The following is a 25,035-nucleotide window of genomic DNA, read 5'->3' as shown; positions in this document are numbered from 1 at the left end:
CTCAGTCCATTTAAAAATAATACACACAAATACATCACACAGACACATTCACTCACAAACTCCATAACAATTAAATAAACCAGCCGTCTGAACTCCTCTTTCTGTTTGTCTTGGGTGTGTAATTTGTTTGCCAGGACAAACATTACCATTATTACTGCTTATACCTAGGATTAAACTAAGTATTAAACATGCACCGGCATTATTTTGCCTGGTGGATAACAATTATCAATTTTATTTAAAAAAAAATCCTATCTCAGACTTACATGAAAAAAGGAACCGAAGCGATATTTAGGGTCCAGAATATCACAAATCTGTTTTAATATGAGCCACATAGCAACACACTGACAATACCTGAACAAGGGTCGCAAGATAAAATTATACACATATCTCAATGATTTGCAATAACTGAATGATTTGAATACTGCAAAAATGTATGCAAAGTCATCAATTCCAGGACTAAATGTGGGGACACATTTCAAGTGAGAGCAAGGTTACAGTGTGTTACCTTTAAAGATACATTGTTACAGTTCCCTTTCGAGGGAACTCGCACTGCGTCACTGCGGTGACAGTTTGGGGACGCCTCCAGGGGTAAGTGCGTCTGAATGTGTATATCAAATTCAACCAATGGTGAGGCTTAAAGACAAAGACAGGGTGACGTGGGAGCCAGGAAGTATATCGCTATCTGAAATATTGCCAATGACGGCGTTACAGGGACGCAAGAAGTATGGCAAGGGAGACGCAGCGTCCCGTTCCCTTCTCAAAGAACAACAGTTACATATGTAACCCGAGACGTTTTCATTTGTCAAACACAGCTATGCAAAAAAGTTTGGTATGAAACATTCACATACAGAAGATATAAGCATTTAAAGCAAACAGTTCAGCACGTGTGCTTAAAAAGTCAAGAATTTTTATGATATTATCCTACTACACAGGGAATAACATGGATTTTTTTCCAGAAAACGTCTGGCATAAAATACATTTAAGCACTTTCAATGACTTGTATCTATGTATGTATATTTTCAAAAACTTCCAAGGGCCTTGAATCCCCTCCTCCAGATTCACAAATTTTTAAGGATTTCAAGGACCCGTAGGAACCCCGTAAGATCATATTAGGTGTTGTCGACCTTTGCGCAGGAAAACACCAGTCATATTTCTTTACAAATGTATAAATCAAGTCATTTTAACCCTGGAGAACCCAAGAACCCTTCTCTTAGCACCAATTAATTAACATTGGCCAAATTTGACCTGTGGGTTCTCCAGGGTTAAATAGAATACATAGCTTTATTTCCACAAATCAGGATGTCATCTATTGTCAATTATAACACGTGTATATGTGTGTGTGTGTGTGTGTGTGTGTGTCTGTTGGTATTTGGCGAAGATCCAGGGTTGCCATCCACTGTGCAAACACCTTTGAATAGAAAAGGAGAAAAAAAACCAAAAGGATCCTCTTTTTCTCTGTTGCTCTTTTCCAGATAATAGTGCTCCTTAACCCAAGACTGATTTTGCGATTACCATGGTAACCCTGAGTATTTGATGTGCGCACTCCTGTATAATCTTTAAAGTCTATTAAACACTTTAAACCCTTTGAGTTTGAGTGGTACTCAGATACTGTAGGACAACAGCTGTGTGTGTCAGTGTAGGTGTGTGTACACAATGCACTGTTAATGTATTGTTGCTGAAGTTGTATTAAGTCTGTTGAATAGTCTGGGTGCAAAGTGGCAATACAGTGGTGAGATCAGGGTACTTTTCAGAAAGTACCCCTGTAAAACAACGGATGTCGTTTCAATAAATGTAGGGTGTTTGACTTATAAATGCAGACCGGAGCACACAGTTATAAACTGTTGTCCCACACCACAACATCCCACGACTTCAACAAATGAACATTACGTCAATGCAAGCAAATGACGTCAAAAATAGCTGATTCATGAGACACATACTGCACAAATACACACACAGAACACAATTGTCATTTTTACCTTTTAGTAAATTCTGAAGAAAACTATTTATACAAACATGTCCAAGCTGTTCTTTCAAAAAAATAAAGTGAATGGTGACCATGCCTGTCAAGCATTGTCAGAATTTCTGTAAATTTGTCTGTAAAATGTGTATGTCCACCATTGGGACACCGGTCCATCTCAACCTGTGTTAGATACCGAGTCAATCTAGCTTGAGTTGTAAGACCCATAGCTAATCACCATGACCGTGTTGGACACACCGACATGACATAAAGCAAATTCCAGAACTAAGAGGGTGATTATCACCACGGCGACGCCGCTGTATCACCCACTTTGTTTCTAACCATAAAACTCAAACCTGATTGGCCAGTAAAAGTGAACCACTGCCACTGGCTGAAACTTACGGGACCGAGCGCGTCATAACTCACAAAGTTGACAGTTAAATGTGCTAATTTAGACTAAAGGGACACCAGCTTTCAGAAGGTGGAAATTACACGCTCCACATCTCAACTCTAGTTTAAGACTTTGGTTCCTTATGGTTTTGTTTTCTTCACAAAACTTCCCATGTGAGCCTATGATTAAAGCCTCTGTACATTCCATATGCTTCTCAAATGCTATATTCTTTCTACTGCGCTCTCTTTCTTTCACTCCTCTTTTATCTCTCCCCAGGGTCAAACCATCATGAAGTTAAACTCGGTTACCCATAGACCTCCTTGCCTTTGAAGTGGCCAACAAAGTAGCACAAATCACACATGCACACTTTATTTTTTTCTTTGACTTTAAAGTGCACCTATTTCATTGCTAAAAACAATGTTATTTTGTGTATTTGGTAAAATATATGTTCGCGTGTTTTATGGTTAATAACACATTGTTTTCCACATTTTTGTAGCTCCAGATTTTCCTGTCTTCCTGAAGCACACAGATTTTGTACAAAACTGTCCCGGATTGGCTAACTAACCTGTACGTTGTGATTGGCCTGAATACCTCTGACGTCAGCCGTAAATGTGACGCTCCTTACAATGTTTGAAAGATTCGGTCACAATGTAATGCTAACAGGAGTTAACTTACAGGCTGTGAGTCCAAGCGGGAGGAATTATGATAATGTCTTGTCTATATCACCAATCCCAGGAAGGAAACTGTTGCCTACAATCAGGGTGTTTGTTGTAGCCCAAGAAAGAGATTTAAGTTGGAGACGATAACTCGCGTCATCGTTTACTTTGGGGTTTGTACCTTTTGCATATCGTTAACATGTACTAATACACACTTAGACCCCAAAGGAAATTTAAAAATGTGAATCGGACCATTGGCGCTCTTTAACTCTTTCGCCGCCATTGACGAGATATCTCGTCAATTAAGAGAAAACGCTTCCCCGCCAATGACGAGATTTTCCGTCTTTCCGCAATACCGCTATTATCCACCAGGCGCAACTTATACAACCCGGAAGTAGCGCCTCACGTGAAAGAGAAAGAACTCTGTGTATGTTTTAAAGATCACTCTGCGTCTGATCTCTATCAAAAGTCATCTGCAAAAATGGAATTATCTCAACTTTTTGCTCAAATTTGGGTGTTTTTGAAGAAACCTACCCATATTTGAGAGGTGATAAAAAGAGAACTAATGAAGGTAGGATGAAACGTTTTTCTTTTGTTTCAAAGCAGAGGGTCTGTTCTTTCATTTGGTATATTGTATGTTTATATATTTGAAGAAGAACATTTTCTGGAAGGCATCAAACTTTTGTGAAAATCATGAAAACCGCTGGCGCTGGCTGGCAACTTTATTAAAAAACGCTGGCGGCGAAAGAGTTAATCAGTTAATGCAGAAGTAATGATACTTTGCATCCAATAACCCTAATCTCTTTAAATCTTTTTGATTTACTTGTATGTTACAGATAGTTAATAACTGAATTACTCTAACGCAAACTTTACCATACCACACTGTTAGAAAAATGGTCGAAATATGTACCCCAGGTCCTAAAACGGTACAGATATGAATATGTGTGGTATGTACCAATATGCAGGGGCGGATCTACCGGGGTGGCACGGGGTGGCAGTTGCCACCCTAAATAAAAGCATTGCCACCCCATATGCCACCCCAGCGCTGGTATCCTAATATATATAATATATACCCGAGTAGGCTCTTTTAACCAGAAAGGCAATGCAGTTTTTCTCTGCGTGTGTTTAGGGGTGGGAGACACATATCTGACGATGATTGGTGTGTGTGTCTTAGAGGGGGTGGGACAACCACATAGCTGATTGTGATTGGCTTAATTTCCATCGTTAGCCAACCAGAGGCAGCAGAGTTCATATACAAGCACGAACAGTCAGTCAGAGCAGAAAGTCTTTTACAGTGTAAAAAAAGTCCGTGCAGTCTTGTCAACTTTGTCGCTATATTAAGAAACATTTTAGACCCCTTTAGCGACTTTATTAAAAACGACTAGGACAAATCTAGCGATATTTTCTGGCGTGGTTGGAAACTTTTGGAAACTGGCGTGAAAGCATGCATCACCCCATCCAAGGCACTCACATGCAGCCCGGTTCTCTCGCTGCAGTCCATCCGTGATCCGAGTCGCACAAACCCGCGACAACAGAGCGATGGAAAGTACAACGAGCTCAAAACAAAGGTAGCGGACGCAAGCACAAAGTATAAAAAGCACAAACGTTACTTTTCCATCGTTGAAGTGAAAGGCAAGAATGTTTATGAATGTGCAACTTATGCCCATGAAGAGAGAGTCTCTTCACGTCTGTAGCAAGTAATTCTGATCTAATAAAGCACCTCACATCATCACATGCTGGAAAAACATTAGTGGTTTCTCTTTAGTGTCTTTAAGTGATTAAGTTGAGCATCACATCAGCAAATCAGAGTACTGAATACGGTCATATTTTACAGATAAATGTTGCATCAGGATAAAAATACAAAAGTTAAACTGTTGATTGTTTAATATTAATATATAAAAACAACTGAACTGCACGTTTGTGTAAGCAGTAAATATCTTTTAAGCAGTTCTTTCTAGTTAGCCCGTCATGTCTTGTTAGCTATAGTGCAGCAATCAAAATATTCCATACGTGCATATATGAAATCACTCGTTATGATATAGTCTTCATTAAGGAGACAAAACTATTCAGTGTTGTGTATGTTTAGAAAGCTTGAAAGACAAAACTTAATGATACTATGAAAAGAAGGCTGATATCCATTTTTTTAACCAAAAATAATAGAAAAATCAAATACTATGGGACTGGAAGGTACAAATAAAACACAAAAATATGTTGTGGGGAAAGGAGTAGATGAAGTCATGAAAGTATGAAACATATGGATGGCAAATAGCTAAAAGAAGTGAAAAGACAGAAATCCATCATGAAGTGAGTGAAATGATTAAAGAAGAGGGTTATGATAGAAAGAGATGTGTGCCTTTTAAATATGTTTTACATTAATATAAAGTAGGCAAACCTATTTTATTTATATAACAGTCTTTATACCATTATGTTCAACCTTGCTCATCATGGTTACAGTCAGTGTTTTTAGATATTGGTAAGATGTGTGTATTAAGACAAAGGGTGCTACAGTAGAGATGCTAAAGGTAGCTGCTTGGGAACTTATAGGAACATTTGTTGTTGCCTGTTTTTATGTTATAAAAATTTGAGGTCCAGTGTATACAACTCATATAGTATATACAGTATATAATTTTTTGTATCCACGACAACCATGCAAGGATGCTTACTTCATTGCCACCCCTCGTAGTTCTCATGCCACCCCCTTGCCACCCCATAAATAATTTTCTAGATCCGCCCCTGCCAATATGTACCTCTGAACTCTTTAGGTGCACAGCTGTATCTTTGAAAAAGTGCAACCCCAGTGACTGCTACATATTTTGACAATTTTTCCTGACAGTGGACTAACAGAAACTCTTGCTATTTTACAAATAAAGGTTTTTTGCTTGATAGTCAATGATGAAAATTAAGGGTAGCTCTTAAAGGGATAGTTCACTTTAAAATAAAAATTCTGTCATCATTTACTCATCCTCATGTTGTTCTAAACCTATATGAATTTCTTTTTTCTAATCAACACAGAAGAAGATATTTTGAGAAATGATGGTAAACACACAGCAGTAAATGACCATTGACTTCCATAGTAGGAAAAAATATTTTGGAAGTATTGTGATAAATGACTAAGAAAATATTTTGATAAGTGATGGTAAGCACACAGTTGACGGTACCCATTAAAATCCATCATATTTTTTATTCCTACTATGGAAGTCTATGGTCACTTACTGCTGTGTGTTTACCATCATTTCTCAAAATATCTTGTTTTGTGTTCATCAGACATGATGATGAGTAAATGATGACAGAATTTTCATTTTAAAGTAAACTATCCCTTTAATGTTTCCAAATTCAGATTTTGTCAGATTTGTCAATTTTGTCCCCGAACTAATTGTTAACTGTCTGAACACAGAACTAAAACATCCTAAAACTAGTACACTACGCACACATACGCACAAGCACACACACTTTTCTCACGAGACTGATTTAACATTAGTCCCTGGCCTCTTCTATTGGGCCTTTGACCTAAAACAGCAGCAGTGTGAAACCAGTGGGAAATCCAACAAAAACACACACATACACACATGCACGCACAGGGTCAATCCCTGGCCCTTTCCCCAGGTAGGATTATAGATGATTGACAGGTGCTTTAAAACTTAAATGACACTAATTTATGACTTCTAAAACTTTCTTATTGTTATTTCTCTCTTTTCCCTCTCCATCTTTGTCTCCTCCAGGAAAAGTGCAGCTGAAAGTTTTGGAAAAGTGGAGATTTAACTTAAAGTATTTTTTAATCTCCTCCTCTATTTCCCACTCCTATCCCTTCCCTCATACAACACACACACACAGTCAGACACAGCACACGCTTTCCTGTGCTAACTCCCTGTAGAGACTGGAAATCTGGTCCCAGTAAGAGCTGTCAGAAGTGATTCTGAGTCTGGATCAAGAGACAGTAAGTGTGTGTGTCACCACACACTGTCGAGAAGCTGTCAGTGCCTCTGGTGTAATACTAATGATGTACCCGCATACACACACAGCAGTAAAGTTATTCGACTGCAGTGAAGAGGATGAGGAGAGATTATCGGCGGTTTGACCGGTTCAGCAGTGAGTGTGATGGGATGAGAGAGGCAGATCACTGCAGGAGTTTGAGACTTTCGACCCACAATCCTTTGGTTTTCAAGCTCGAACCCAATAAAATCATCAGAGCATCTCTCATACACACACATGCATGCACACACAGGGGCATCAATGTACTGTATAATATGAAAATACTTTGATCACCCTACATTTAATCTCATGTCAGTTTGAAGGCTTCTCACACAAACACGCACAGCATTGGATGAGTCTCAGAAGTGGCAGAAATCCCCTCTATTACAATGTAATTGAAAGGCAGGGACGGGGCAAAGGATGATAGATGGGTTTAACATACACACCTTCTCTCTCAGGTGTCAGTTAAAACTGTGATTGGACCATGCAGGTGGGCCATTTATGGTTTCCACTGAAACACCCTCTTGGGAAATCACCCTCAGAAAGACAGAAAGGAAGATGCATTTAACAGGTCAAGGGGAAAAAGTCACGCACACAGACACGCTTTAATGCCTAGATTCCTTTGTGGTTTACTTTCAATCTTACCAAAGGTATTTATTCACGTCTAAAACCAATAAAACCCAAACTTACTTATGATTAGCGAGACAAAGGTAGAAATAATAGAGGAAAACCTTTAAATCTCCTCTAAGGTCTAAGAAAATGTTTTAGGTATGTACAAATCAAAGAGCAACGTATGTGCCTTAATGACACACAAGCAGTGAATATGATAAGAATTATGCTCACAGATTCAACAGCCACAGCGAACGTCTACTACTACATTTATAAAATCCAGAACAAGCTGCGTATAAATCCTCAAACCCAACATAACGGCTATATACATATGCTCCATCTTTACCTCGTGATCCCACACAGCATATAACAAAACAACACATATAACCACATCATATAACACAGGCAGGAAAGACATGGGAGCAGACCAAAAATCCTACCAGACCAACTCCTTCAGCACACACGGCTGTCTCATGCTTGTGTTTGCAGACTTGAGACTTAGTGTTTAGTTTTGGTGAATGTTTAATTGAATGTAGTAACAGAAAAACTGAACAACTGTGCACTGATTTCCCAAAGAATAACTTCTATTTAAAAAAAGAGGAAAAAAAAAAATGGTCAAACTTTACAACTGCAATATAAAACCTGATTTAAATCAAGCAAGAATGATATCATGTTGATCTGCAATGGTTGTCATCAATATGCATGCAGGGTGAAAATAGTTGAACAATCGCCTGTGCATTTAAAAAAATATGGAAAATTACTTTTTATTGCATGAAAATCACTTTTATTGGCCATTAGCAAGTGTAACAATTAACAAAACGATCATTTTAGGACATGTGTGATTGTGTTTCACTGTCTGTCATCATACACAAACGGTTAATCCTTAGACAGACATTTGAGCACTTGGTTGGGGATTCAGTTAACAAGATGAATCCATTCATTCATCCAGCGGGATTAAAATGACATCAAATCTTTCTTTCTTTCTCATACAGTAATCCACACAGTTATTCTTGTTCTCAACCATTAACATATGTACTAACTTAGCCTTTCATATTCTTTTGTTGTTGTGGATCACCTCACCCAAAGTAATGCAGATGTGATATTTCGATTTACAGCATTTACATCTGATAAGTCTGATGTGTGTGTGTGTAGGCTCCTGAGGAATGCAGGAATTTTGTTCATTGTCTGAAGTCTTGTCTCCCACACAGACACACAGTTTCTCAGGAGAGGGTCCGGTCAATACTACCATACATCCGAAATAATGCAGGAATGCTAATAATATCCACTAATTCATTTATTACATAAAGAAGCAAACTGCTAATAAACGACCAAGGAACATGAAAAAAAATCCAAAATCCGCACACACAGAAACAGACAAAACTGCCCTACTCTTTGCTCTGAGGTGCCCCGGGGCAAATAACCATTGAGGGTGTGTACAGCAGCCAGGTGTATGCGTATGTGTGTCTATGTGATTGACAGGTATTGATTTACTAGTGCTGAGAGTGCTAGTGGGCAGAATCTCAAAGGGCAATGGACATTCAACACTAGACGCCGAGCAAAAGAGAGAAAGAGAGAGAGAAAGAAAGAAAGAGAGAAAGAGCAGTCATTAAATTTCACCTGATCATTAGTTTATCTCCCTTTTCTTGCACATACAGTAGGGCTTCTGCAGTACATATATTCACTGTATAGAGATGAATCTCTTACCACTGCACCACTGAAGATATCAAAGTTTGGTAAGAGAGAATTATTCTTGCTTTCTCTCTCTCTCTCACATGCCAAGAAAGAGAGAGAGAGTGAGAGAGAGAGACAGGTAGCTTGTTAGGGATTTGTGGGCACCAAGTCAGAGGATGCAACCAACCCCATTTCTTCTTATCCTAGGACTCCATATTTCAAACACACAGACACACACTGCCCTTTGCGCACGTCCGATCTCTCCTGTCTTCTTTCATTATTTAAAGGCTGCTGCTGAACATACACTTTAGTCGACCACTACAGGGTAATGAGACAGGATGCTACATAAGCACACACACAAACTGACTTGGCTTGCTTATTGAGGGGTGCACACAGAAACACATTCTCCCCCTTTTCATGCACACAAATCTACACACACACTCTTCATCTCTCTGATGAGCATTAGCTAATCCACACTGACGGCACTGCTCCATTACCCATAATCCTTAATGCCTTTTTAATGTATCTTTCTCTCAAACTTCTGTCTTTATTTTTACATACTGTATATATAGTGGCATTTTTTAAACCCTATTCGGACTGGATTAGTTTTACAGGGGTTGATGGAGTAATGCAACTTTACCACAGGCCGTCTGTAATATTGATGGCCAATTCGCACTAGATTAGAAGTCTCAGTAAAACATCAGAAGGGGGATTGCACATCACCATCACCTCACTGTCGTCATGTGTGCATTACATTATAGTACACTCACCTAAAGGATTATTAGGAACACCATACTAATACTGTGTTTGACCCCCAGAACTGCATTAATTCTACGTGGCATTGATTCAACAAGGTGCTGAAAGCATCCTTTAGAAATGTTGGCCCATATTGATAGGATAGCATCTTGCAGTTGACGGAGATTTGTGGGATGCACATCCAGGGCACGAAGCTCCCGTTCCACCACATCCCAAAGATGCTCTACTGGGTTGAGATCTGGTGACTGTGGGGGCCATTTTAGTACAGTGAACTCATTGTCATGTTCAAGAAACCAATTTGAAATGATTCGAGTTTTGTGACATGATGCATAATTCTGCTGGAAGTAGCCTTCAGAGGATGGGTACATGATGGTCATAAAGGGATGGACATGGTCAGAAACAAAGCTTAGGTAGGCCGTGGCATTTATACAATGCCCAATTGGCACGTAGGGGCCTAAAGTGTGCCAAAAAACATCCCCCACACCATTACACCACCACCACCAGCCTGCACAGTGGTAACAAGGCATGATGGATCCTTGCTCTCATTCTGTTTACGCCAAATTCTGACTCTACCATCTAAATGTATCAACAGAAATCGAGACTCATCAGACCAGGCAACATTTTTCTAGTGTTGAACTGTCCAATTTTGGTGAGCTCGTGCAAATTGTAGCCTCTTTTTCCTATTTCTAGTGGAGATAAGTGGTACCCTGTGGGGTCTTCTGCTGTTGTAGCCCATCCGCATCAAGGTTGTGCGTGTTGTGGCTTCAAAAATGCTTTGCTGCATACCTCGGTTGTAACTAGTGGTTATTTCAGCAAAAGTTGCTTTTCTATCAGCTTGAATCAGTTGACCCATTCTCCTCTGACCTCTAGCATCAACAAAGTATTTTCACCCACAAGACTGCCACATACTGGATGTTTTTCCCTTTTCACACCATTCTTTGTAAACCCTAGAAATGGTTCTGTGTGAAAATCCAAGTAACTGAGCAGATTGTGAAATACTCAGACCGGCCCATCTGGCACCAACAACCATGCCACGCTCAAAATTGCTTAAATCAAATTCTTTCCCATTCTGACATTCAGTTTGGAGTTCAGGAGATTGTCTTGACCAGGACCACACCCCTAAAAGCACTGAAGCAACTGACATGTGATTGGTTGATTAGATAATTGTATTAATGAGATTGAACGGTGTTTCTAATAATCCTTTAGGTGAGTGTACTTATGTATTTATAATTACAGCTGGTCTATTCGCAATTTTTTTTACAAAAGGTAAAAGTCGCCGTAATTTTTACTGACATTGTCCATAATGATTTCTGAGATGGCACATTTGGACGGCACTAAAATCACTGAGAAGCACTTGTAATAACTGCTTTACTCCACCTCTCCATGTAAACCAATCCTGTCAGATTAGCGCTATAGGCAGTGAATTTAAACATGAGCGTGGGTCCAGTAACACACAAGTCCAGTTCCATTTAAGATGAAATCTATCAGTGTCGCACATTCATTCCCACCTTTAACAGAGGTGTCACGCTGTATTTCGTCCCCAATTACATCCTGCTTGTGTTTAATCAGTTTCACGAGCATGACCGCTGAGTCAGACTGAAAGTCAATGAGAAAAAGTTTAGAGAGATGGTGGACGGGAGATATATTCCCTATTTAGAGTATCTCTCTCTTTTCATTCACACATTGTGTCCTTCCAGATCTACTTTCAGGTCAGTGTGATTTATCTCTTGCTCCTTTAATCATGGCCCACGTACACACACACGCTCCCCAAACAAACACACAGGGAGTTTAAAGCACAAGGGAAGCATGTGTTCAGGAATGCCTCCCTCTTTTTAATCAACCGACAATGTTTTGTCATTTTTCTGACCCATATGTACACACCCCCACACACACGCATACACACTTCTGCGGGCAGTGCCTAATGAGATCATACAGTACCTCTAAAGGCTCTCAGTACAAAATAAACACAGAACAACTGAGAAATAGCTTCGCCAAAAATACAAACACACAAGCCACTGTTTCCCCTGAGATGGGGTTTGCCAAGCTCAAAATTAACACTTCTCTACATACCTTTCTAAAGAAAGCAGCGAGCGTAAGTGTAAGTCTGGATATCTAGATGTGCATTTACATTGCTCATGGGGACAGTTTTTCCTTCAAAGTAGCTACAGCTATCTGACAAACTTTCATAATTCAAATATTAAAAATTGTTCTTACATTACATGACATTATGTATTTTTGTTTTATTCATACAAATGAAGTGTATTACTTAGCCAAAGCAACAGAAGTCTATGGGTTGTCCCTGTATTTACAGCTACTGTAGGTGTTGATGCAGTAATAATACTATAGCAAATGATGTGTTTCTGTATATGCATGTGTTAAATGAAATGTGGCAACAGCAGCACAAAAGACCGTCACAATGACCTTAATCAGCACATGTACACACATTTACGTCATATAAAAACATCACACACATACATCATTTGATACAGTGTGATTACAAACATCAACACCCCCCTCCTCTTCCTCCTTCTCCGCTCTATCTATCATTCTATGCTTATCACTTCATCTTTTCCTCTTCTTTATCTCTTGCTCCAACTAGTGAATTGTGTGTTGTCCCTCCTTCGGTAAACTGACCTGTTCAACATATTTGCAATTGTTAACTTGGTTCTGTTTCTTTCTTCATAACCAACCTCATCTGACTGGACTTCTCAAGAGAGTCAAATGTTGTTAAAACTAGCTCAACATATACCCAAACTCAATATCAGATTAATGAAAACAGAAACAGATAATATATTAGAGATAAAGCACTGTTATTTTTTAATTATTGACTTATAAAAGATGAATTTAAATTGCATTAGATGATAAAATATCAAGAGATATTAGAGTTGCAGCCAACTAGTCTCAAGGTCATTTTAGTGGCTGAATAAAGTTCATATTAAGTTCACACAGGAGTCTTACAGATGTACTTCATCACATTAACAATGAACATGCTTCACTGATGTTTAACATCTACAAAGTTCATAAATACTTTTCCTTGCTTTATATAGCATATCTGTTCCTGGCTCTTTGTATCTATTTGTTTTTGCTTAAGCTACTATCAAAAAGATTAGTTGAGATTATAAAAGTTTCAGTGCTACACTGTTTGTTAAGAAGCAGCCAACAGACATTAAAATAAATAATACAGACTCTCAACCCTTTTTGTATATGCTAGGTACATTATACATAGTTAGTTTCTATAGTTATATAACTAAATTAAATGTTAAGAAATCCCAACTATAACTGTTTATCCTGCAAAGAAATAACTCAATGATAGATTTCGGAATATCTGAATCTAAAATCAACTCCAGGAAGACCATGTTGAATTTATATGTTTGAATGTAGCTCTGGAAAGCTATCACAGTTATTTGCATGGTGTTTATAGGAAAGCTTCATGAAGAGGTGAGTGCACCTAAAGAGTTAAATGCAGTTTTCCTCAGTCCTCTATTCATCCTAGGGCTGCATAACAACTAATCGCAACTAATCGTTTGCAGAATAAAAGTTTTTGTTTAGATCATTTATGTGTATGTACTGTGTATAATAATTATGTATATATATATTTAAGAAATTTTCCATGCAGTTTTTTTATAATAATAATAATAATAATAATAATAATAATAATAAATATATACACACATTTTTCCCTTAAAATTATACATGCATGTGTGTGTATTTATGTATACATAAATATTATACACAGTACACACACATATATGATGTAAACAAAAAACTTATTCTGCAAACGATTAGTTGTGATTAGTTGTTATGCAGCCCTAATCCATCCACCACTTCATATTTAACTTGACTTGATAGTTTGTATCTGGTTTAAGGCTTAATAAAGTACAATTGAGAAGCTCAGATGCAAAAAGCTGCTAAATGCCACCTCCGTCAAAAATAAGATAATGATAACCGAATGCTCCTCTTAGCATGTATTATATGTCATTAAATATCTTGTTTTCAAATCTGCTTAATCCCAGCCTCAGGCCATTCAGAAATACTTTATTGACAGAATCTGCTAAACGGCACAGCAATTTTTTTAGTGAAGTGCACAGAAGATTCATTGAATGAAAGACAGTGAGCAAAACAACTGTCGATCACATTAAAACTAGTGTCCCGAGAGTACTTGGATCGGAATACAACCTGAATGTGGCAGTCCTATAAATCACTGCACCTAATGTGTGGTTCAGTTTCTTTATTTTTACATTCTGACTTTCATCATTTGCAATGTTTCTAGATGCATCTTTAGTAATTTTGCAACTGATTACTATGTGGATTTTTTTTGCCAAAAAAGCTTGCATGCACTTAGAGGGTTTTGCAGTGAAAGACGGTCAAATTTGATAAAAACCAATGAAACGACTAAAGTGACATTTGAAAATAATGCATTTCAATTTACTTTTTATTGCTACTAAAGAGAAATGACTAAAACTGAACATAAGAGCATTATTTACAAGAAAACATTGACACTCTTTTGGCATCTGAACCCATCAGTTCTTCATTATTCCAAAAGCCTTCGTCTAGGGCAGTATCTAAACAAAACTGCCTGAATTTAAAGATATGATACCGTCTAACATGTTTATCTGAACTGAATGAGACCCTGAACATTTTAAAATAAATAAATTGATAATGTGCTTTCGTGGTGTAGACAACGCTGGAAGCAATTTATCAATTAAGCAGCCCTACACAAAAATAGATTACAGGTATAAAAACAACAAAGTGTCTAAAATCCACAGATCTCACCACAGTTAAATAGTATTGCAGTACCCTCCACACACCAATCAAATAAATCAATTCTACCAGATAGACACAACACAATCTCGTATCAGATTAGAAACTCCAGCAGTGACAAGGAATTTGACAACTGTACTATAATAGATGGATATAAAGGGCACTAAAAGTGTGTGTGAGGCAAAAAGCATTTGTGTGTGTGTGTGTGTGTATGTGTGTGTGTGTGTGTGTGTGTGTGTGTGTGTGTGTGTGTGTGTGTGTGTGCGAGAGAGAGGGAGAGGGAAGAGGGAGCCAAATTAATCTGGGGTCTGATACCCCCCTATGGGAGCAGCTCAATTAACGATCCACACCGGCTGAGACAGCAGGCTAAAAGCCCTCTCTTTCCAATTTCTCTCCCTCTCCGTCTCTCGACCTACCCCTTAATCCTGACTCTGAGAGCAAGAATCAAGAGGCCAGAGACAAAAAAGAGAAAGTCACTTGAAGATGCACATTAAAGGACATCCTGGGACCTTTTGGTTGTACATGTGCTAGTCCTGGCGTCTGTTTTCGTCCAGCAGATGCACACACACACACAATGTTCTCTTAGAGTCGCCTCTAAAACAACACAACATTCTTCCCTTTACCAAAAACACAGCTGACCATGAACACAGCGTGCGGTGTTTCAGTGTAAGTGCATGCGTGCGTGTGAGAGAGTAGGTATGTAGGTGCTTGTGTGGTTAATTACTATTTTGGGTAGTGTATGGTATATAATAAGTGTGTGTGTGGGTCAGGTGTTGCCTATGCTTTTGGAACTAAATGTCCCCCATAAGGATAGTAAAACATAAAATCACCTATATTGCGCGGACCAGCCAACAGACGCCTAAGAAAAATTCAGAATACAAAAGGGTTTCTGTGTAAGAGTAGAAAATAAAGTTAATAGAAAGTCACTCTGGTATAGTCTCACATCTTTATGTCTTTTCATCAGTCTGATGGTTTTGGCGTTAAAATGTAAAAATCATTAAATGTTGATGATAAAGTGATGATAACAGTCTTTTGCTCTTTGTGTGAACCAGCGAGCATCGTCCCATGAGCAACAGCAGATACGTCAGAGTTCCAGAAAGGTAAATATTTCAAAAGAAACACTCTTACAGAATGAACATGTCTTACTCTATCATTGTCCCTTTCGTCATCTCTCTCTCAGACCAGTTAATCTTTTAATATCAGCCTATATTAAAAACACAAGGTCAGTCCACACACAGACCAGTTTTCAACCGTAGGATTAACCACACATCATACACCATACAGTTTTTATATTATAAACAACACCAAGTCATGATCTGTTCAATGTTGAACACACACACACATACAAAGAGGTTGAACAGCTTGTCGCAGTGGAGGGCTTCCTACCCAATATTACACATTCCTTATCTTTTATCCACATCTATAAGGATTTTATCCAAAAGCATTTAACACATTAACAAACATGAAAAATGTGAAATAAAGATGCTCAGCACAGCTGAATTTTTTACCTTAACAAACACATTCAGTGCCATCAGTCATAACTACTGATAAAAAGAAACTCACCTGTTTTTCTCCCTGTGTTTCTTTTCCGCAGGAAAGCCTCAAGTTCATCCGTTTCTGACAGGTGCCATGGTCCCGTAGACTCCAGAGGAACAACAGGCTCGCACAAACACTCTCACTCTCTCTCCCTACTCACACACACACACTACGGCCGGTCAATTCAATGACAGATTACAGCAGTAGCGCTCCTCGCATGACCATGTGTCTCATATCCAAGAGTTTAAATCATGCCTCTTTTTTCTCTCCTTCAATCTCTTCTGTCCCGGGCTGAAGTGATTCTTTAGTTACTCCTCCCTCTTTCTGTTTCTTTCTTTTATATATATATATATTTATCTCAAATATACTCTTTACTTTCTTTCTCAGCCACTTATTTTAGTATATCTTTCTCTTATTAGCTTTCTCTCTCTCTCTCTCTCTCTCTTTCTTTCAGTCCTTTTGGCTTTGGCTGTTGCGCTGACTGCTACCGCAGACTGCTCCAGCTTTCCCCCTCCCTCTCTTTCTCCCCTCCCTCTCTCAGCCACTCCCATTTTCAATGGCAGGCTATTATGGGTGGAGACTGGTCAGAGGTAAAAGTCTCTCGGATTGTTTATTGTGATGTACAGTGTTAAATGTGTATATTTTTTATGTTTTTATAACATTTCTGTTTCTCCAGATGGCTCCTTTGGGCTGCAAGTTTTGTTTTCACCTTAGGGCTGTAATGAGGTTTATCATTAGTGCATCTACGAAATAAATCGTTCAAACTGCACAATACAAACACACAGAGCCGTGCGAGCTACACTGTACACTTTCGACTCAGTGGCGTCTTTGCAGCGCCAATGAGACGCTCTAGAGAGCCACAGTAAGCATATATAATCTCATCAAGTTTTCAAAAACATCTAAATTTCCATCTATATCCTTTATTTGTAGTCGTTCAGTTCTTCCACGGATGCACCTGGCGTCTATTTCTAGGTCTTGGCAAACACTGTATCTGAAATCTCAAAAATCAAACTCTCTCAATGGAGAGAGAGAGATAGAGAGCTATATGTTATTTGATATGTTACCATAAGCTGTCATGGAGACCTGATGTCGTCAGCAGCCACTAATGTAAAACCTTTTTGCATTATCTTCACCTGCACACAAGCACACACACACGCACGCACACACTCGGTCATACAATAACATATGCAGGGCTGTACAATGTGAACAAACAGAGACACCAACATTTACCTGCTATTAGGTCACTTTCCTGTTTCTTTTCTGTATTTTTGCATCTCAGCTTTAGGATTAGCACAGCACTGGTAGCCTAGATGGGGGAACACAGACAAAAAACCCGGATGCTGTCAAACCCATGAATGGCAAGACCACCCTAAATGAACTAAACACAAAATTACATAATCATAACGTGTGCTCTTTTAACCTAACTCATATCTGAGTGGTGTATAACCTTGCATTAGGTTAAGATACAACCTTGCATTAAAGTCAAGATTGTTTCCTTTTATCTTACAGTACAGTAATTACAGATTTCTGTAATGTAAGTATTTCTGTACAACCTTGAGTTGGGCTTGCTTAAGGGTATAGTCGTAAGGAGACATGATCATTTTTTTCATGAATTTCCCCAACCTGGGATCTGTGACCTCGGTTACCACACCAGCTGTGCTACCTCACAAAAGTGCTCTTACCCACATAATATACGCTTAACTATTTTTGCACTTCTGTCACTAAGTATAATGTAACATCCTTCACAACTAAACCATACAGTAAATGATTTAATTTAATCATAAAATTAAGTCATTTAAATGTTTCCACACTTAGAACTCTAAATTAAATACATATATCATTACAACGAGCTAGTGCAACAATTTGTGGCTTTTTATGGTAGACAAGACAACTCATTAAAGTATTACTTACATTTACAATTTAGTTCAGTCATAAAGACAATATAAAATATAATAACCTATTAAAATTGGAATCAATTTTGTAAGAGAATCTTATCGTGGACTGGTTATCATTTTTTATATGACATCAAATGTTTTAGATTTATTAGAGATGTTGAAAGGTGAAGCGATGTTTGGTTATAGCTCATAAAGAAGGGTTTATGTATTGAGTGGGCCTTCCCTTTATATTGCTGATCTGTTACACAACCATAAGTTATATAGTTTTGACAGTGAAACATATTTAGTAGTAAATGTTATCAGAAGATAAAGTGATGTGAACTAAAATGTTTTATCACAAATCACTGTAAAATGTACATTACAGTGCATTCTAGGCATCATAAATCACATCAGGCATCTGGTTTTGATTTTACAGTAACAGTTTTTACTTTTTTATCTAAAGCATGGTAATTAAGAATAGGTCTATTATATAATGTTCCTAATGTAGGGGTGAGCGGGGCACAAACTAACCCAGGGTTAATTGTAAAGCAGCTACTTTACATGTTTCTACACTGAAAAAAAATGATTTTGTGCCTTAGTAAATTTAACTTAAAAGAAATGATTAAATTCTATTAAACAAATGTAAAAAGTAAAAATAACACAAAAAATTTAAGTAATTCTAAATTAACAAATTATTGAGTAAATTTCACTTAATTTTATCATGTAAAATCCACCCAAATTTGTGAGAAATAAATTTTGTGTTGAAACTACTTGAATTATTTAAGTAAATATAACTAACTAGGCAGTGGACTTATACTTCCCAGCATGCTTTGCATGGGACTGCATTTGGAGAATAAAACTTGAAATTAAACGTTATTTTTTGTGGGTTTTTAACAAAAAAGAAAGACTTGTTAGTGTTTCAGGTTAAATTATCTTTGAGATTTAGAAGAGTGTCTGTTTCTGTTTTGAGTTTTGTGGTTACCATCATTCAGAAGAGTGTTGCTTGTGTATAGACAATAGGTGACACAATGAAAATCATGATGTAAGCAGTAACTGTGCTTATGCCAGTACTTAGACCAACTGAGTTTCTTCTTACTTGCTCAACACAATGTGGCAGTTAAATGTGGATAGTTAAAATAGAATAAGAGTTTTAAAAACGATTCGATTAAACCATTAAATTGATCTGGTTGCACATAATTCATTTTAGTGTACTGAACATAAAAAATAAGTAAATCCTACTCAAAATAGTTTAGCTACAACTATGAATATAAAAATCTGAAATTAAGTACACTCAATTGATAAGTACACTCAACTCATCTGGAGTTAGATAAATTTATTGTGTGCTGCATCTTGCCATAATAAAATTAAGTAAATTCTTTTTTTTCAGTGTACAGGGGCCGGGCTGAGCAATCTGAGCTTTTGGTCTTTTTCTCTTACTGTCAGAAGATGATATCCTGTGAATTTGTGAAAAGTTTTGATGTGTTTTGGTTAAGATATTGAACAAAGAATGTTTTGGAGGCATAAAAGTAAATTTCTTCATCATAAGTTTTTTTTTTCTAAGTTGGGTGTGTAAAGCCCTGGATACACTGCACGATTATTGGCTGTCCCAGATGAAAGACTGCCATCGTGAAACAATCGTCGCGATTTCTGTGATCGTGGCTCTTCATCGGTGGTCCTATGTCGTACAATAAGAGAGGTTCAAAGACGGCCGTTTTCACGGTCTTGCGTCCAAAGATAGCATACGATAGTTTTCTGACAGTTTTCTGACAAATTCGGCATGATCACCGCACAGTGTGTTTGCTACTACGACCTGCGCGCCGTATTTGTTTACCACGAGCGCATGCTGGTGACGTTGCGCAACGTGTGACGCTGCCGCCGAAGCTTCCATGTCATCATTGTAGAGTCTACATGCCTCTCGTACCCGAGTTTAAACGATACATGTCGCACAGTGTGATAAGGTAATGATCTTATAGGAGGGCAAAAATCGTGCAGTGTATTCTGGGCTTAATTAAGTCACCAATCCAACCTATTATTCTCACTGTCTTGTTACCTAAAACATAACACCATTTTGAAACATGTCAGCAACTCCTAGTAACTGATAGCTGGGATTGAAATAATTTTTTACACAGCGGGGTTAGTTACAGTAACACAGTGTTACAACTAAGCCTCCAGTATACAATGATAATGAAATGAAAACAATGTAAATACTATTCATCAAAATGATAACAGTTAATACAATATCATATGATTTTTTTGTCTAAATTGTGCAGCCCTTTCAAAAAAATCTATTTATATGCATTAATGCATAATACAAAGATTGTTAGATGAAAGATCATGGATGGATAGATATCCACACATTTATCTATCATAGGCAGACATATATCCACATTTAGTATATAAACAAAATTGTAATGAATTATTTGTATTTTAACCAAATTTCCTAGCAGGTTTTCTAGCAAACCTTCTGTTTGTTGCAATGAAGCGTGCCGCACAAGCCCTGAAAAGTGAAGCCAAAACGTCTCGATCGCCCCCCAGTGACCAGTCCCAGTATAGGTCATAAAGCCCGCCTCCCCATGTTATTCAATGGGACTTGAGACCAACTAAAAAAATGAATTACACTTCAATTATCTTTTTTCCAAAGCTGGTTTCTGTCATTTACTGTAGTTTTTATCACGCTGATGTAAATTCAAATGTTTGTTTTTAAAATAGGTTTGTGTTTAATGATATAAAAACGGTGGTGTCACGTCATGATTGACAGCTGTGATATCGTGTGATATGCGCATTCTACGAGAGCGAGGGCGGGGTTTTGACTTCGCCTTCCCTTCCTGCTTACTACGGCGCAGGACTGGTCCCGAAATCGCTATTGCGCAGACTCAAGACCCAAGATGTCAGCGCCATATCGGGACACTGGCGGCTTCACTTTTCACCAATGGAAGAGAGCGAACAGGCGTCGTCCATCTTTTATACAGTCTATGGTTGCAATGAACTCCACCTATGGGGTAAGTTGTAACGTTTGCACGTTGTCGCTTTCTGTGTAATTGTACGATAACGGTAGGTCCCACAAACAAACTTTAAGTGTTCATTTGTAGCAGAGATGTGTACAGTATGTTGATTGTGTAAAATTTTTTTTATCTAACTTAAATATTTTTTGAATGATAGAGCCAAAGTCAAAAAGTGTTAGGATGTGCCTCGCTCTCCTCTATATGTATATTTATAAGTGTAAGGGGCATACGCCACCAGAAAAGTAATTTCTCTTTAAATCCAAAGGTCCTGTGATATTGATAAGTAATGACAATGAATACCCAGATTGCCGGTCTCTCGTCAGTAAAACCAAATCAAAATGTTCCCAGCTTGATCCCTCTGCCTCTCTGTTATTCGCTTCAGCCGGCATTCTTGACGGACTGAGAGGAATCCAGGCATTCCGGCCAAAGTCTTCCACTCACACAAAGCGCAGCGGAATTCTGATGTTATTTCAAAATGCAGAGCAGAGCCCCCTCGCTTTTAAAACCACTGAATCTGGCTTAACTTCATAGCAAATTCATTATTATGTTATGTGTGTGTGTGTGTTTTACTGTCGTCTGTCTGGTCAGTATTGATCCTTTCAGGATGACCTTTGACCAGAAGCTCCGCCTGTTATGACCCTACAGTCATAGCAGGGCCGTTTGCGTGTGTGGTGATGCCAGGCGAGACTATCCTAAACCCTGTTTGACTTGTACCCTGCAAAGAAAGTACAATAGGGGCAATGTGACAGTTCACGGCGCATTAGTAAGCTGATGAATACGCTCGCGCAAACACACACCGCTCAAGGTCTTTGAGAGCATCATGGCACATTTGCTATCATGTGGCGAAGCCCTTGAAAAATGTTTATCAATCACTGCTTGCTCAGATAGGACACAAGAGTGAGCGAGAGAGAGAGAGTTATGATGAAAGTAGAAAGGAAGGGATGTTAATATGAAAAATGGAAGGACGCCGTGGTTTGGTGGTTTCCGAGGTTTAGCTGTATAGGAGCACCAGTGAGTGTGTGTTTGGATACACGCTCTCCGAGTATGCGTGTGCATCAAAAGCACAGTCTGCTGATATTTATCGTGCTATGAGGTCAGGCCTTAAACTCGGCATTCAAGACCACTGCTACCACAACAAATAGTTAGAAAGAATGGAACAATGTGACACTTTTAAAAACATGTGTTAACTATTAAACGGAAATGTTTAAGTAATTTAAGTCAGGTATTAATGTAGGCTTCAGCAGTGCGTGGATCTTTTAAAAGCAGATTAAGAAGAGCCATTTAAGATAAAGCTTTTTAAGAATAATGGTAAGTTCATGTGCCAAACCTGAATTTCGATGCTGAAACAGCAACCTTTAATTGTGGGTTCCCTCTTTCCACTTTGATATTCCACATGTTAGCAATAACTATAACAAAACATTGACTCCAGAACCCAATTGAATGGCAGGGAAAATGCTTATGTGTTAAATCCAGTGTTTCTCATTAAAATCATCTGTTTTGTCAGTGTGACGTGGTCACTGAAAATTCATTTCGACTAATAGTTCCAGTTTTCAGAATTTATGTATTTTCAAAAGGATTGGTCAAATCCATTTCTTAGTTATACCAACCAGAACCATTAAGTGTTTTACAACATAAAGGTGAGGTTTCCTGAACAGGGCTTTTCCTAGTCCCAGACTAAAATGCATGTTTGAGCTAAAACACCTTGCACTGAGTGTTTTGTCATTGTCAGTGCCATTGTTATGCCTCAAAATGCAAGACTGTCCTCCAAAAAATAACAACCTCTGACCTCATATGTCGTTCGTGCAAGCACCTTATTACGAAGTAAAGTGACATATTAAGTGATTAGTGTCCTCTAGCAGCAGTAGCTTATAAATAGAACCTGTTGTTACGTTTTAAGGTTTTTGCCTTATACATCAGATTAGACACATTTAAAGGTGCTCTAAGCGAGTCTGTGTGATGTCTTGCTGACGTTCAAACAAAACGGAACGTAGCTGACTCCTCCCCTCGCCCTCCCTTCCATGCTTTCTGAATGAGTCATGAACGCGCCCAACCCCCACTCCCAAATCCTTCTTGTTGTTTATTGGCTGGAACACTTTGTCATGTTTCGTAGTGGTAGGTTTGACCACTTTGTTTTTGTTGCAGTTTGCGAAGCCTGGGCTGTCTACAGAGACCGCGTTTTTTTAAAGTGTGTTCAGAGGACAGGCAGCTAACAGATAGTGAGGAGATGTTTACTGTATGAAACAAAAAAATGTTATGGCCTAAAATGCGTGAATTCGCTTAGAGCACCTTTAATTTGATGAATTTGTAAATGTAGAAACGTTTCATTTATGGTTTTAAAGATATTTTGGAGCATCTATACCCGTCCTCACCCTTACCCTAAACCCAACCACTTCACAACCATATAAAGCACAGCACACAAGTAAAAGTACAGTCACAGGTATTTATTGCATAAAACAGTATAAAAGTATTACAAACCATTCGCATTGCAAACCTTGCGAACTGAAGCCATACGATTACTTTATATGAAGAACTCTGTGATCAAAAAGCAAAGTCAGATCTCATTCAAACATAAACCAGCATGACATAGTCTCACAAGAGCCAATAGCGCTTCACAAATAAATTGATCGTTTGACCTCGGTACACTTGGAATATTTTAAGTTCATTATTAAAAAGTTGTGAATAGGGCTGTGACGATTAATCGTGCAAATGTGCGTTTTCTCAATGATTGAATTTGAATGAATTACGGTGAAATGCCGCCACAAGCCAGAGGGCGCTCTCGTGTAGAAACGCCATTTGTGCCACAGAAGAAGTAGCATTACAAACACTATTCCAGGAAATGTCTAAAGGGATATTTACATTGCTGTTCTTCAGATTGTTTCAGGTATTTTCATGATAATTAAAATATTTTGAATGATGTGTTTGACGACTCGAGTGTTGCTTTTTTAAATTCACATTATAAACGACTCAAACTCATAGTGATTTTAGATTGATAAAGACTTCGTACTGATCACAGAACCGTAGTACACGCACAAGCTCTGCATGAAACACAGAATCGGAGCCTTGTGATTCAGAATCGATTTCAGGCAGGTCTTTTTAATGGGGAACGCGATGTTTCGTCACAGCCCTAGTTGTGAATGTTTTGTATGCTGTGTTTATATCATATAAATAAATGGGTATGTTATTCGCCCAAAATGCCCGAATAGTGCAATGTGTAATAAAATACAATTAATCCTGGAGGTTTAAATTGAAAATCTTATCCCAGTACATGTCATCATAGCAAAATGACCCCCCCAAAATATAATTTTATACCCTAATAAATTAAGTTTCACCTGCTGCCGGTAGAGGCGCTAATTTAGTAAACGCATCTTTTGGTCGTATTTGGTGAAATGGACAAACAACCAAATCAATCGTATGGGTTGGAGCATATGTTGCAAAATGCACACCAGTATTGTGTTTTGTAAGGTTTACTAAGGTCTGTAATAAGCCACAGAAGATGTTTTGTCACAGATGTGTGTCGTGCCTTTAAACGGAAATCATGCAAAACACCAAAAATGCTGGCAAAAATCAAATGTCAGAATGAAGTGAAAATAGGAGGATGCAAAATGTTACATGAGGACAGAGATGTGGATAAAATGGAAAGAGAATTTTCGTCACATATTTCATGTGCATGCAACAACTGGGCAAATGTCTGTCTCTGATTTCTACTTAATCTTTATTACTGTTATAAAGACACACACACACAAATTTGCTGTTTTACAGAAGTTTGTACAAAGACCGGGACTTCCCTCTGCTCCCTCATACACTATAATTCAGACACTTTTAAAGACTTTGGGCTTTCCCTGACACACACTGA

At 38.2% G+C, this 25,035-nt stretch overlaps 1 protein-coding gene across 3 annotated transcripts in view; it reads right to left on the bottom strand.

Moving 5' to 3' along the window:
- sema3b (sema domain, immunoglobulin domain (Ig), short basic domain, secreted, (semaphorin) 3B) overlaps nucleotides 1-25,035 on the bottom strand; it is a 70,638-nt gene that overhangs the window by 21,586 nt on the left and 24,017 nt on the right. The window contains exons 3-5 of one of the 3 annotated variants that reach the window (XM_073867790.1): nucleotides 17,537-17,612; nucleotides 16,334-17,439; nucleotides 7,420-7,510 (exon numbers count right to left, since the gene is read on the bottom strand). The gene's annotated coding sequence lies outside the window, so the exon portion shown is untranslated. The remainder of the gene's footprint in view (nucleotides 1-7,419; nucleotides 7,511-16,333; nucleotides 17,440-17,536; nucleotides 17,613-25,035) is intronic. The other 2 variants (XM_073867789.1, XM_073867791.1) reach the window with 2 other exon arrangements.

The sequence above is a fragment of the Misgurnus anguillicaudatus genome, chromosome 5 (genome assembly GCF_027580225.2).
Source record: "Misgurnus anguillicaudatus chromosome 5, ASM2758022v2, whole genome shotgun sequence".
NCBI lineage: Eukaryota > Metazoa > Chordata > Actinopteri > Cypriniformes > Cobitidae > Misgurnus > Misgurnus anguillicaudatus.
The sequence above is the reverse complement of the archived record's forward strand: the minus strand, read 5'-3'. Positions and strand labels throughout refer to the sequence as shown.